At 40.4% G+C, this 16,379-nt stretch overlaps 1 protein-coding gene across 10 annotated transcripts in view; it reads right to left on the minus strand.

The window, feature by feature from the left end:
- wu:fa11c10 (protein FAM110B) overlaps positions 1-16,379 on the minus strand; it is a 93,559-nt gene that overhangs the window by 18,522 nt on the left and 58,658 nt on the right. For 3 of the 10 annotated variants that reach the window (XM_057830516.1, XM_057830512.1, XM_057830513.1), the window contains exon 1: positions 785-950. The exons of 4 other annotated variants lie outside the window; for them this stretch is intronic. The gene's annotated coding sequence lies outside the window, so the exon portion shown is untranslated. Of the gene's footprint in view, positions 1-784; positions 951-16,379 lie in introns of those variants that run through there. 3 more of the 10 variants (XM_057830514.1, XM_057830518.1, XM_057830520.1) reach the window with 2 other exon arrangements.

Below are 16,379 nucleotides of genomic sequence, written 5' to 3' on the forward strand. Positions count from 1 at the left end.
GCACACCACGCTCATATTTTTCTATCATTTTCATCTTCATTTCAATGGTTTCCATTTTTTCACCAGATGGACAAACATTCTTGGAACCTATGTTTATTTATCTCATAAGAAAATCAGCCGTGCGTCCGTCTTGCGAGATAACAAGTAAACTGCCACGCTGTCATAAATTGTTGTATTTCAAGCATGTCGTCGGCTGTAGAAACAAATGGCGAGTCAAATTTTACATCGGATGTCGAAAAGATCGTGTGTCGAAGCAATCGTATGTCGAGGTGCCATGATATTACGATTCAGGTTAGTTAAAAAGAATGGAGGAAGAAATTGTGTAACAAATTACAAAGACAAAGACAACTTGTGTAGAGATTGAAGACACATATTGATAATCTGACCTCTGCTGGGCCTTTGCATTTGACACCTGTGGTGTCACGTTGCTAAATAAAGTTGTTGGAATCAGAAGAGAGGTCTTGAAATAGCCAACTGCTATTTGCTTAACCAAAAGTTATATTTGAAACATCAGATTACTCTTAACGTACAGCAGCTCACAACAGCAGAGATGCGAAATTTTTCAATTATATTTTTAGACTGACGTTCCAGCTCAGAAGCAGCTGCCTGCCTTACAACAGGATTGTTTTTTTTTTTTTTTTTTTTTTTTTTTAACCCATATGACACCAATAGCTACCCAAACAGTAATTTTTACACGGACCCTCCTCCTTTTAAGTACACACACACAACCTATGTCTACACACCAGGCTGTGTCCAAACAGGACACAAGCTAGTGTTTACTTACAGGATGTCAACGGCTGAGCGACAAAGTCCCAAACACTGAGGAAGCCACCCGAAAGAAACTTCAGCTTCGGTATAAAAAAAAACTGCAACCTGATAAGCAGGAAGAAACTCCAACTGAACAAAGTGGCTGCGCAGGTGGAGTGTGCGCAAACCTGCTCGTCCCTTTACTCCTTACGGATGACATTGCCTTCTCCTCCCACAGTCGGGCAGGCTCCACCCACACTGTTGAAAACCAGGAAGATAGGTTGTGAGAGAGGGCAGGAAGCTTTTGCTATGTCATATGAGTGCTCAAGAATTTGTCATCATTCATCCTGTCAGCTCATTCCCTTGGCATTTACACAAAACACTCTGACTAGTGGTAGTTAGAAGCACTTATAGTGTAGTACAGAGTGCTGCCTTTAAACGCAGATGGTACAAGTTTTGATTCCCAGTTAGTTCGCCAATTCTCAATCCCAGATAAAAAATAAGAATGTTTTGTGAGGAAGGGCATCCGGTGTAAAAACTAGGCCAAACAAATCATACGAGTGAGTTGCTGTGGCGACCCTGAGATGAAGGGAAATCCAGAAGTCATTAACTCTTCTATTGTGGTAATTAAAAATAATTATACAGGTCATAAATCACATATACAGTGGTACCTCTACATACGATCGCTTCGACACACGAACTTTTCGACATCCGACGTAAAATTTGACTCGCCATTTGTTTCTACATCCGACGACATGCTCGAAATACGACGACAATGGCAGCACCGCAGACGAATGCACGGCGGATTTTCTTGTGTGACAAATCAACACTGGTTTCAGAAAAGGTTGGTACAGGTGGTGAAACAAGGAAAAAGTTGACGCTTACCTTCTAAATGAAGATGAAAATGACAGAAAAATATGAGCGGAGGGTGGGCATCCGTGAAATGGCTCAACAATACATCTCCACGGTCCTCCTCCGACCATCGTTCGCCAGTCTTTATAAGTTAAGCTGACAATTCTTATTGTGGTAACATCTCCAGAGAAATCGCCAACTTCGCCACGTTTTTATCATTTATTTCACAACTTATTCAAGACAAAAACACCTTCTGTCTGCCGCAATTGACGGCGTTCTCAAGAAAACATTCAAAGTGAAAGTGAAACTCAAGCTCACCGGTCTGTCTCTGGCACGTGAGCCCCGCGGTGCGTTCAGGGTCAGCAAAAAACGTCCGCCACATTAGAACCCGATTCGTTATATTAATACAGGAATTATTACTATTATTCCGATTTTGATTTATAATTTATTTGTTTTGCTATGTGTAATTGCCATTTGTAATAGTACCAGCAGTATTTTTTAAGGATTTAGTGAAGGTTTTTGGGCTGTGGAACGAATTAATGGAATTATAATGTATTCCTATGGGACAATCCTGCTCGACATACGACCATTTCGACTTACAAACAAGGTCCTGGAACGGATTAACTTCGTATGTAGAGGTACCACTGTAGTAGAAAATTAGGTAGGCCATCAAAACTTCATTTGTCCTTCTTTCGTACTATAAGTCGCACCGGCACACAAAAAAAGCACAATTAAAAAGAAAAATGTCAGACTTATGTAAATGAGTTTTTTTCCGGGGGTGGGGGGGAACTAGTAAAATCAATTAAATATTATATTCGATCAGAGATCAAGAACGAACATTATACATAATAGTAAAAATAAAATGGAGATATAGCCTAAAGAACACAACATAACTTGTTTAGCAAATTCTTGATCCCACACAAAATCACTGATGATATTAGTCTTGATCAGTATCACTACTGAACTCATTCAGCTGTGGAAGTAGAGGCTTAGATCGCCCATCTCGTGACTTACAGTCCAAAAATATGGAACTCCATTTATTCCATCCATTTTCCGAGCCAGCTTATTCTCACTGGGGTCATGGGTGTGCTGGAGCCAATCTCAGCTAACTATGGGCAGTAGGCGGGGTACACTCTGAATCAGTTGCCAGCCAATCGCAGGACACAAGGAGACGAACAACCATTCGAGCTCACACTCACACCTAGTGCCAATTTAGAGTGTTTGATCAGCCTACCATGCATGTTTTTGGGATGTAGTGGGAAAACAAAGTACCCGGAGAAAAGCCACGCGGGCACAGGTAGAACATGCAAACAGGAAGGCCGGAGACTGGGAATGAACCCTTGATCTCAGAGCTGCGAGGCGGACGTGTTAACCACTTCCGTTTATTCCATAACCATTTATTCCAACTTGCTTCTACAATCCAAAAGCATATGTTAATTAAAAACAAAAATTGTATTTAAGTTAAACTTGTTAATCTACTGTATAAATGCCCTGTTTATGGCTGTCCAGTTCCTTGTATACTACACCTTCCTCTCAAAGTCTGCTCGGATAGGTTCCACTTGGAATTTGGAACCTATAAGCTTAATGAAGATAAGGGGTACTTATAGGAAATACCTGTAGATAGAAGTTCCAGGGAGAAAATTGTTTGCTCTGAACCGTAAGAGCTCATGAGGAATGTGGAAATTATCCGACTTTGCCAAATTTGTTGGACAATTATTATTCATTATATTCATATATCTATGCCAGTAACATACAGCATTTTGTGATTTCATGCATTTGTGCGTTTTTTTTTTTTTTTTTTTATGTACCTTGCTCGATATAAGTTTATAAAACAGTAATTCAAGTTTTTTGTCCTTGTGGCTCAGTTTTGCACATCTCAATTGAGAATAATCAAACAACATGGATGTGTGTTATATAAACATAAAAATGAGGTATTGCAACATGACTGCAATTAAAATGGTTAGATTGGCTATACAGTGCAGCCGGATGTCATGGAAATGTGTCGATCAATAAACTGCACACAATCAGCTTGTAGAAAATCAAAATGAAATCGAAAGCAGACGGATTTACAAAGCACTAAAGAGGGGAAACAAAAACTAGGGTGAGGTTAGCAGTCTCTTAAACCATTTTTTACAGTAGGCTATATCCAAATATAACTTCAAATAAAGAGTTTCTCGAACAGTAATGAAAAGTGAATGCCTAAGTGAGATTTTAAGGGGAAATGTGATAACATTCACAGTAATAAATGGGTGCAGTCAAGGATATCCTGTCATTCCATAACATGGTTGGCGTAACAACTTCAGAAACAATTTTAAAAAGGTTGTATTATCATGTAAAGTGAAAGGTCATTTATTTCTTGCGCATGTTGGCGAAGCTGCTTTCGCTATGCAAACATGAACGGGTATGCTTATTTGGGTGAACCAGGGTGGAGTGCACAAGGCCAGTCCTTGCGGTGCACAGTGAACAAACTAAACACACGAAAAACATGGACTCTGACCTGCACACGCACGTGCACGGTTAAAAGGCAAACACGCCCGGGCATTGCTCCCTCATTATACAAAAGGGACTTCCACCCGGATTCCTTAGACTCAGAATGGCAGCTCTGGGGTCAAAAATAAACCAGTGGGTGTGGACGGCTGGATTAATATTTCAGCTAGGTCAACAAATTCTGACACCTTCTTGATCTTCATTTCCAAAGGGAATAACTCATACTCCTCCTTCAATCCTTCCTTGGCTCCACTAATTTCTTGTATAATGAAGCACATATTTGTAGAGGCAATTGGCAATCAAATGGAATTCATTGCTTCTTTGATTCTTTTTAGGTCCAGATTGTATGACAAGCGTGAAACAAATCATTTGCCCAAAAATAACATTTCAATATTTAAACACGCAGGTCAGCCCGTACAGTAACTCTTTAGAACTTTAGCAAAGAGACTTAGTCAACTAACTACTATTGCAGTTTACAGAAATACAGCAGAATATAGAAAATGTATTTATTAATGTAACAATTAAAGTAAAGTAGTTTGAAGTAGTAGTTCCAAAGCAGTAGACATTTAATTAGGAGTCATAGTTTGTAAGGCAGTTTGAACATACAGTATTGATTTCGGTAGAACATGAGTAAAAAAAAATGAATCAAATAATACTGTAAAAAAAATAAAAACAATAAAAAATACAGTCCATTGATACACTGATCCGCAACGCTTTAGGTGTGGAAATAATCTCATTCATTGATGGTACGCCTCAAAGTCCAAAAGCATATGGTATAGTTAATTCAGTGCACAATACTAATAATAATTTTGACAGTTAACTTCCTAAAACGATTGAACTACCATTGTGTTTAAAATGCATGCACCTCTAGTTACAGCGGTGGTATTTTGCATAAAGTACAAATGTATTTAAAATGCATGCACTGCTATCTACAGTAGTTGCATTTGGTTGACTGTCAGTGTGTTGTTGTTGCGTATTTTGAGAGTGGTGACCATTGCATAATTTCCCCCCCATCATTTTTTAATCATCATTTTATATAATTTGCGATTTAGAAAAAAAAAACTTACAGGGTCCACCATAAGTAAAAGATTTATTAGTTGCTTGTAATTTTCTTGATGCTTATTCAACAATTTTTCTCTTTCATATGTCATTTGAATGGGACCAACCTATCTTTGACACTATTGCAGACCAGAGCTGTGAATAGGTGGTAAGGGTGTAACGGTACATGTACTGTATTTGTATTGAACCGTTTCGGTACGTGGTACTCGGTTCGGAACAAAGGCATACCGAACGAGTTTCTGACGTAATGTAACCCTTACTTTTCAAGGCTGTGAGTCGATCGGGTTACAGTTTCTTTGTGTAGATTATATTTACTCCGTCTTCTCTACTATAATGAGGACCAACACGGTAGGTATAACCCAGAAACATCAACGGCGCGACAACGTGGCCGCCGCAAGAACGCAGTGAAACACGGGCGTTAAAGTCAATCAGCCAATGCACACCAGTCGCAGTGCGGACGCGTCCCAGAAGTGGCTCACCACGACGCACGCGAAAAGAACGGCAGAGTTTATTATTTGACGCGAGACGTGATCCTCCTGCGTCAATACTACTACCGGTAGCTAGGATCGGGCAGACCGGAAGTCACTCGTGTAAAAATACGGTGGATCCGGTCGATTTTCAAACTAATATGCAATCGTAACCCACTTTTTGAGTCCATCAGATCTCTTGAGTGGTAGATCGGGGCACAGTTGACTTGTCTTTGTTGGTTTACTGCTGTCTTCTCTGCTATAATAATAACCAACACGGTCCCGTGCTCAATACAAAACCCTCCTACCACAACAAAACAAGTAGGAACTAATATTCACATGGGAACTAAAGTTATACAACATAAAATATACAATATAAATGAATACTACATCACATTTGTAAAATATAAACACATAATAAAATAAATAATAGCCCATTTAAATAAAATAAATTGAAATGAGATAAAACACCTGTAATTAAACAATAAGAACGATACACAGATCTTGCTTACACCATTAAATTTATTCATTTCTGTGTGGCGCTTTAACTTGAGAAAATCCACCAATAAAGCTTTTGAAAACCGTTCATAAGAAAAAAATGATTCATTGAGGCATTTCATTTGTAACATACATATTAAAATCTTTGTCATTGGGATTGCTTTTCTCTTTAGCACAGGACTTCTTTTTTCTTCTTTCTTTCAGAAAGAAAGTTGACCAATACGCAGGGGTCTGAGAGGCAAGTTGTTTTTGGATTATTTTTAAATACCCGCTACTTTTTGAGCATAATTCTAGCTTTGTATAGGCTAATGTTCCTATTGTTGAAAGCACAAAGGTGTGTAATAAACAACTAGCACATTTATATTTTGCATTTTGTTTTCTTACTGTACCGAAAATGAACCGAACCGCGACCTCAAAACCGAGGTACGTACCGAACCGAGATTTTTGTGTACCATTACACTCCTAATAGATGGATTGATATTGATTCAAATTATCATAAAACAGTTACATTTTGAGCTTCTAACCCTATTCTGCATTTTATGGGTTTTCTTAAGGCACTTAACACATTGAGCGTTCTTCATACATTTGAGCATACGGTAGTATTGTATTCACCAGGCCTGAGCGAAGTCAAACGTGCGGGCCACATCTGGTCTGCCCAGTGTTTGACCAGCCCTAACGATGGCTATGAAATAAAAATGAAAACTCAAATATGGGGCACATGTATTTTGAAAATGGTGCTTTCATTTTGATTTGCACAAGGGGGCACTTGTTTAAGCAAGGCAACAAGAAAGAACAGCGACAAATTATTAAGACACACAAACTGAAAGTTTCATTATGTTATTTAGCAACACGTGATACTAGCATTAAGATTTTTACATGGATCTTCTTTTCAGTCTTGTGTCATAGTGAGGCATGGCAGCAAGCAGCAGCTCATACATACAGTAGACCGAAACGCTTTCCAGTGACTGACATAAAAAATAAAAAAAAACTCACCCAACATCTATTGGGTACGCGGTTGGCTCATGTGATGCCAGCAAAGGACTGTCAACATTTGCTTGTCCAATTTGGAATTAAAATCAATTTAGACATAAATAGACCTAAATTAGCCCAAGAACTGATGTTTCATCGGTCGATTTTAACCTATTTTGGAGGACACAAGCTTTATCACTACATGAACAGCCATATTCCAGAAGGCATTTTTTGCTGCTGCAATGGATTGAGGTCAACTTAAATCGTGGCATTTACTGGCGAAATGACTTATAAATGAAAGCAATGAAATTTTACAGAAATTTTTAGTGTTAGGGTTTTTATTTATTTGAACATCCAACACCATATTTTAAACCAAAATCCCCAAATCTGGCTGAAACGTGACTCTTAGTGCTTAGTAATGGTTAGCTTGACGCCATAAAAATGTATAGATCAGTTGTGAAAAGTGCTTGTCACCATTAACATCACTGGGGAAACCTAGGTCAAAATGCACTCCATGTCCTAGGTTATTCAACTATTCGACATGACTACCATTATAGGGCTCTACTGTCCCCAACAGGTGGACGACGTCAGCGGAGTCACGGTTTCATCTGATTCAGTATGCAGCCCATTGAGGGCGAATTATTCACAGCGAGGAAAACGCGACGAAGAGAGCCGCAAAATGTCATTGTTTCAGTCTCTCTACTCCTATATTTTTACAGGATATTCTTTTTATCCAAGTGTTTTTCCCCAATAGCTAAATAAATGGCTTGAGAAGGACCAGTCAGCCGGTTGAGGTGGAATTATTCAGAACGAGGAAAACGTGACGAAGAGAGCCACAAAATGTCATTGTTTCAGTCTCTCAACTCCAATATTTTTACAGGATATTCTTCCCCAATAGCCAAATAAATGGCATGGTCATGACAAATAACAGTCTTGTGCTAAATTAAATATGAAATAATAAAAGTGCATTTATTCAAGATGACATGGCAAAATTACTCCATAATGGTCAAAACTGTCGACTTCACCTTTACTGTCGCACCTCCCGAACGATATTTTATGCAACCTCAATCGAACATATGTCATTTCCCTTCCCCAGCTTCGGAGAATGTAAACAAACCAAGAGGCGTGACAGCTAGCAGACATGCTCGGAAAATGTTACCAAACCAAGAGGCGTGACAGCTAGCCGACATGCTCGGAAAATGTTACCAAACCAAGAGGCGTGACAGCTAGCCGACATGCTAACCCCAACCGAGTGATGTTTCAAAGTCTTCGAAGCGGAAAATCACACATAACTAGCCCGGAATATTTCACATGACGACGTGGCTGTTGATTGTCATCGTCGATCGGCAAAGCGCCCGGCGGAGAGCAATTTACAGCTCGTTCCCCTGCAACTACAGACAGGAGAGCTCGCCGGGGAAGCAGCTGGACAATGACCGCTGAACAAACCGGCCGACGACGGAGGAGCGTGTAACTGCCAAATGGTCAAAACGTATGTGGCAAAATAATGCTTTACTACACGGCAAAGTCGTGAACAGCAAGAGACTCAGTGGAGGAGGGCGGCTGCAGTTGTTGTGCAGCTAACATGTGCAGCTAATGTGTTTGAGGAGAGCTTTTTACATGCCCATCCATGATCAAACGTAAGTAATCCTTTATTTCAAGAAAGTTTGTAATGTTTACTTTGTAATCGCTGTATTCGCGTCTATTTTTAACACAAAGTTGCCATTTCTGATCGGTCGGCAAATTTGACAGAACACACGAAGAGGGGAATAAACCGAGTATAGTGCTCTCGTGGCGGGGGGATGTGCGACAAGTTGCCGGTCGTCGGCCGAGGGTACAAGGAGCATGTCAGCCACAAAATGCAAGCCACCTACCGTAATTTCCGTACCATTGAGCGCCCCGGATTACAAGCCTCACCCAGTACATTTTTAAAGGAAAAAGCATTTTGTACATACATAAGCCTCTCCTGCCTATAAGCCGCGTGTGCCCACATAGTAAACTGAAATATTTATAAAGAAATACACAGTTTTCTAAGTTTAAATACCATATTTTAACGAATCGGGTTATGGTACAGCGCGTGACTTACAGGTAAGGGAGGTGCGGAAGAGCAAGAGACGTGCTGTTGTTGCGGGTGTGTCTGTGTGTGTGCGTCAGCTGCTAGAGGCAGCAGTCGTGTGTTGTTCGACGAGTTTCCAAAATAAAGAATTGCAACCTAACTTAACGGGTTACTCTTTGTCATCGTTACAATACCTTAACTTTTCTTTCCAAACAGCGCCAGCAACACGGCACTTAGCTGACTCCTCAAGCTCGCTCCTTAGCGTGTCGTCCTCTTCGTCACGTAGCAGACCGGCTTTTCGAAACCCGTTGGTGATGGTGGATTTTTTTTCACGCTGCTCCACGCTGTCAGACTTTTGAAAAGTTGCTCTTCGCATACGGCCACTTTTGTAAACGATCTGACGCCGCTGGCCATCCAAGCCTTCAATTCAACTCGGCACGTCATATCCATTTCTTCTAGCATGATGCGGGTATGCACAAAGATGAGGGTCTGCTACTGGTATTCGTGCACAAAGCACAAAGTTAAAATACGGGTAAGAGTGCCTACTAGAGTCTTCCTCGACACATATATTCCACGTGTCTTATGCTTGCATTTTGTGCTCGAGCGCTCCTGGCGGTCGTTAGAAAAATTGATAAATTGGCACATCATTGCATCCGCCGCAGGATTCAAAATGAGGGAAAAAAGTAGCGGCTTGTAATCTGGAAATTACGGTACATATCAAAATTATCCCAGTTTTCGACATAATACAAAACACGATGTTTATTCACTTCCTCGTAAATCCCAAGGTCCCACAGTGGGAGGGCTTGTTTTGGCCAATATCCATCGGTGAATAGGAACCTTTTGAAACCCCAAAAAGACACACACGCCTCTCCCGCAAGATTTTTCTGCAGCCGTTTGGCTGGTGTGATGCAAAAAATAAACATATTAATCCGCAAAATCAGCTGAATCCTTAGTCCTTCTCATACAACAGTATGGCTGTATAGTGAAGAGGACTCCTTCCTCCGTAGTCGTCACAGCGCCCTCTTTCTCAACTCGAGACTGTTGCCGGAAGTCACTCATTTTCATGGCGCAGGATTCAAAAAACTAAATAAATATAGCGATCGCTTCCACACACATCCAGGCGGTCCATTTCATTCTGGAGCATAAAATACCACGTGTATTATGAAATAAACATGCTTTTTCATGTCAAAGGGCACTTTAAATTATATATATTAAGTGTCTGCTAGTTGGGGACCTGGCAGCCACAGGGCGGCAGGTGGGTCGCATTCTTTTCAGTACAGTGGGTCACCCGGGCTGGGCCTCCTCTTTGTCGGGGAGGGAGAGTTTGGGGCCCTGGTCCCGCTCCGCCTCACAGTGGCCTCTCGGCATTCTCCCACTTCCGCCTTCCTCTGCCTTTTCGACCCATCTTCCTTAGGCGTCGACACAGATTGCCGACTGTGGGGTGGGGTGTCACTCCCTTCAGGTGGGGATCCTCTCCTGTCCGGGGCCAAGTGGGCCGTGGGGGTCCCGCGGTGTGCCACATCGGGCAGTGGGTTGCGGCGGAGGCTGGGGGTCCGGGTGGGTGGGCGGTGGTGAGGTTAGGCATGAGGAATGGTGGCGCATCTCCTCGTCCTTTCCCTGAGGGCTGGTTGATGGGGGCATAGATGGTCCGGGGGGACCGCCATGAGTCCCTGGAGGGGGCCCTTTGCTGGAGCTGCGGGGCCAGAGGTGTGAATGTGAGCATGACTGGTTCTCGGTCTCAGTATGTACTGTACCTGTACTGCACAGGTTCCGGTTCAATTTTCCCAAAATGTTTTGATGAGTTATCCTCTTTCCTAAAATTTCAACCAGCCTGTCACTTCTCTCACCTCACATCACTTTTACTGCTTTCAATTGTGTTTCAGGCTGGCCTCCTACTTTTTGCCCAAAAGCTAAGTTCAAAACTCTCACCTCATTTGCATGCTACACAATCTCCATGCCTCAGGGAGAATGCTCTGAACATAAAGACCTTGTGAGAGTGCCAGCCCGTCCCTCAGGCGGTGAAAATACACCACCAAGAGAGCTCACACCTTGGCTGGAAGCCACAAATTGAAGCGGCAGGTGGATTAGGAAGGTTACACAGAGTGTGTGGTGCGCTCCGCTTAGGCCAAACACTGCAGGATCCAATTAGATTCTCTGAGCCTTCTCCTAGAGACAGCCACTAAACAAGGAAGATGAAGTCTCTGTGGTATCGTTGGTATCGTACGCCGCCACTCAGTTTGCGCACACATGAACACACGCACACATTCCACGAGTGCAACAACGCTCATGTTACTTCTCATATTTCACTCATGACCAGACAGGCCTCATCTTGGTCTTCCACTGTAAACAATCTCATACGTCTGTGGTTCAATGCTTGAATTTGCCAGTTTGACTTGGACAGCTCCGTCAATGTTGGTGCACATAGGCCTGTTTAAAATTAAATCAATTTACTCTATGAACACTGTTGTTCAGAATGGGTATGTTGACATTCCCATGCGTCACATATAGGGCAGGGAAGCCAAGCAAATATTCAGGGCTTGTTTAAACATTAAGAGTTTGTGTGGGCACCACGTGACTTGTTTCTAAGCCCCCGGCTGCTCCTGTGACACATGAAGGAGATAAGTAAACCATTCTGTGAGAAGCAGCACAAATAAGGCTATGTTCTCAGTTCATAGTTTGCGTATTTTAATGACCATTTTCCCCCAAGGAGCACAAAACTATTAAGAACTGAAAAGTGCTAAGATGTGCTTGTGTTTGTGTGCTGATTGGCAAGACTCTTTTGGAGCTTGCATGAAAACTCTGTAAAAAGTAGTTTGAGAAGACAATTCATGTTTTTTCTGGGGCACGAATGACTATGTCCCAGACAAAAGGCACAATTTAAGATGCATATTTAGAAAGCCTCTTAAACCTGTACACTTTACATTTGCGCTGTATCCTGCTGAGTCATAATTATCAACTAAGGTTTTCATACAAATTTTACACAAGTGTACAAAGTGTACATCAACAACTGACCTGGCCGCCATATACTGTAAAAGCATCTGTATAAACATACTTTCTGGTCACTTCTCCGCCTTCAAATGAACCATTTTCCCTAGAATCATAATGCTTCGAAGTCATCAGACAATGGAATTATGAACTGTATTTAAAATGAATTAACCAAATGTTAATTTATTGGCTTTAAGTGTTAGCATTTAAATGACGCAGTGGCACAATCCTACAAATCTGCCACTTTTAATGAGGGCAGTGGGATGTTCCCGCTCATATATCAGATTTTTTAAGATTTATTTTGTTTAGTGGCTTTGAAAGTTTAAGGGGCCAGCCAACTAATATTCACAGTTTACGCTAACGACATAAATACGCCGAGAACTGAATTTACAAAAAGTCAGCGTGGTGATGATTTAATCACTTTTCCGACCCTTTGAGCAACTTTTTCCATAAAAAGCAACTGACAAATTTTAATTCCCAATATGAAACAGTAAATGTGCGGAATCGTTTTCATATTTTTCTGTTTGACATGGAGTTCATGGAAGGCAGTGGCATTAATAATGCTGAACACTGCCAAACGCATGGACCTTTGACATTTTTCAAATTGATTGACATTGATTTATCAATATGTTGGGAATTTTTTTTACCAAAGGCATGTGTTCCAAGATGCAAGTATTTTGCTGAAGTGGCCTGTCTCACTTGTTCAATTCTACATAAGAATATTGGTGGATGTTGCGGCTTTACTCTTAAAGCCCCTTTCAGACATGCTCTGAAGTCCAGTAATGGTTTTGAATGTTTGACATGTTAATTTGCTAAAGTTTGTGTTTCTAGGCACTAAAAGTTTGTTTTTCCCACCAGATGAATAACACGTTGTCTTAAAAAATAATAATATTTTTTTTTGACAATGAATAGACTAAAAGAAATGATCAACAAAACAAGCTACAACATGGATTCAAACACACAGACGAGGAAAAAGCATAGGTCTATTTGAGTTTTCTGGTCAGTGGGTCAGTGGGTCCAGTTTGAGGGGGGTGGGGTTGTCGGATCTATACAGTCAAAGCGCAGGCATGTTGCTAAACAGTGTCCTAAAAACAGCTTCGGGCTCTAACGACAAGCAAATGCTCGTGTCACACTGGGAAGTAGGGTGGGGAATACAATAGCTACCTCATCTTGCAAAAAGGCAAACAGCAGCAAACATCTTGGGTCATTACAAGGTAGAAAGAGGGTAGAATTGATTTTCTATAAGGTCTTTCCACCACAAACAAAAAGTACTGGTATGTGATAAGCATTTACCTATAAATATGAAAATCACAAAATCTTTCCATGAGATGAAAAACTGCTTGTTGGTCATGCTCCATTTCAACCCCTCTCATGGAGAATTGCCTCAAATAGAGTAGTAAGGGCAATTTTCGAGGTGATTTCCACACAGATAATACTGGTTGAGTTCAAAATGATATGCCTTCCGAGGCAGCTATTCGCCCGGAGATGTTGCTTTGTATTATTAGAAACGTCTCATTTCTGGGAAAGGAGGCTAAAGACAAGATGGCTGTTTGGAAAAACGAGAATCTTTTCTGGCTAACCTTCAAGTAAATGAGGACAGGCCAAGAGAACTCATCAAAACATCATTAGCATTAGCCACAGTGTTTGGTTGCTCTGGTCAACACGCCAGCAACATCAGAAATGAATCAAATCAAATATTTTAATTTTCCAACGTCTGCAACCTTAAGAAACCCTGAGTTTTTTTTTTTTTAAAGAAAGAACTGAACTGAATGTGTTCATTTCTCGGAAGAAAAAAAAAAGTCAGTCTACAATTTCCAAGTGTGCACACACGTGTGCGAGGACAACAAATTCCTGTTCATTTGCACAGAGTATCCTTACAATTACCAACTACTGCCTTCTTATGCATATTACATCATTTTCTGACACTTTTTGACAACATTTTCTTTTGTTTACTATAGTTCTGGTAGGTTAAAGGTAAATCACAGTACGGTGTTTTTGGGCCACAGTTCTACGCAATTTCTGCACTTTTTTTTTTCCCTCTCAAAATTATTTCTTAATTTTACTTGCCAACAAGAATAATAATTTGATATACATGGAAATTTATATTTAAATTAACGGTTATTCAAACATTTCATATAATGAACTGCCAAGTATTCATTTACTGTTTCTAGTAGTGCTGCGACTAACAATTATTTTCATAATCAATTAAATGTCACTTTTTCTTAATTACCTTCCCAATTTAACTTTGAAGTTGTTTTAGGCATGTTGTAAGTAACAATAAAGACAAAATGGGTGACTATTTCCTTAAAAATAATATTTTATGACAGCTTCCTAATTTAACTTAGTATACAACTGCACTGTTTTAGGTACATAAAATTTATTAAACTTTTTACTAAAGGTTTTTAGTATAAGACATTAAAATAATTTCTCAGTACACAAATCAGACAATCCTGTTCATTCAAATATTTTTTTTTTCTTTGTGGCCAAAGCGCTGATATAAAGTGTGCCAATGACTCATTTATATTCTTTATACAAACTAAACAACAAAATCGAATAAGGAAGAGGAAGACTGTAATGACTCAGTTTTCTTTATCAAACTGTTGTTCTTAAATACAATCCAAATCCAATTTCAAAGCACATTCTTGTATGACAATTTAGTTTGAGTTTGTGTTGAAAGACTCTTAGCTGTTATATGAAGTGATTATTTGTGTGGTTTCTTTATAAAAAGAAATGAGAAAACTTATTGAGACAACAATAGCTGAAGCTCTAATATATTTCTCCAAAACACAAAACAAACGGATACTTAGACATCAATTAGCATAATCGCTTACTAGCTTAACGCCACTGTGCTAAGTCGTAATGTCTCATCAGCAAACAATACAAACAATGCAATGGGCTTTGTTTACTCACCTCTGACAGAGACACACAGAATTTAAGACCACGAAAGACAATCTAACTCTCGAGACTTAGTAATACTCAACAACAACAACAGCACCAGCAGCAGTTGTAGCAGTGAACTCTCTCTCTCTCTTTTGCTCTAACCACTGGGGGGCGCAGCCTCACGTTGCACACAAACAAGGACCCAAACGGGGCAAATATTGATTATCAAAATAGATGGCAACTATTTTATCAATCGATTTTAATTGATTAGCTGTTGCAGCTTTAATTTTTAAACAAGTGACGCTCCAGTAATGTGAGGTAAGCGCAGTATCTACAGGTCTTGGCCAAACAACCAGAGGCAATTGCTCCAAGACTGCAAAGGAAGGCTTCCCCCAATATGTCAAAAAATAAGAGATCAATCTATACCGTTGGGTGTATATGTCATTGACTAAATATGCACTACAACATGCTCAAGTTTTGTTCAGATTTAGCTTCTTATAACTGTTTATGATGTGACTTGCTTTTCATTCATTTGTGCAGCGTCACAGTCCTTTGAACAGTGTGGAAGCTATGCTTCACCAGAGTTGACATTATATTATTCCACTACAGTGAAACAAGATGAGTCATTGGATAAAGGCTGGGTTTATCCCGCCCATCAGACGCGGTGCATCTCTGGGGTTCTATAGGCAGTGGGCGGGGCTCAGCTGGACTGGACGCTACGGTTCTCTGCAGGATAATAAGATGATCTATCTGAGGCTGAATCCTTTTTGATTGACAAGAATATGAGCAAATCAGTGATCTTATCGTATTGTATGCCTATCCTATAAGTATTTTTCAATTTTCATTTCGTTGTTCGGAGTTGAACTGGAGACTTTCATTATCATCCTAGAGACACTCGATTTGTTAAAAATGACTAGTGAAAAAATCAAGCTATTTCTGGTGTTTTTTTCTTTTGTAACTGATTGTATTTGGGGACTTGACTACTGGCATTGTTTTTTTTCCCCGACAGAGCAGCAGGTGCCGCTGAGCCCCTCCACCATCACAAAGCACTCACAGGCGGACACACGTTGAGCTTCCCCGCACTGAAAGATCAAAATCCACCACTGCAAAGAACATATGCTTTACCCAATTGGTACTAGGTGCAAACATTTTTATCTTCAATTACAGAAAAGTAAGGATGCAACAATACTCTGTTTTATATTGAACCGTTCGATATACCTTCTTCGATTCAATACGCAAAAACATTCGATCCAAATGAAAAGCTCCCAAAATGTATTTTCCAAACTTTTTTTTTGCTCCCGCTAAAATGTCCGGCGCGTATGCCTAGCTGTCCACCTTGCCTTGAAAAAAAGAAAGAGCTCCTCCCCACTAGCAGCCCCCCT

The sequence above is a fragment of the Corythoichthys intestinalis genome, chromosome 2, assembly GCF_030265065.1.
Source record: "Corythoichthys intestinalis isolate RoL2023-P3 chromosome 2, ASM3026506v1, whole genome shotgun sequence".
Lineage (NCBI taxonomy): Eukaryota > Metazoa > Chordata > Actinopteri > Syngnathiformes > Syngnathidae > Corythoichthys > Corythoichthys intestinalis.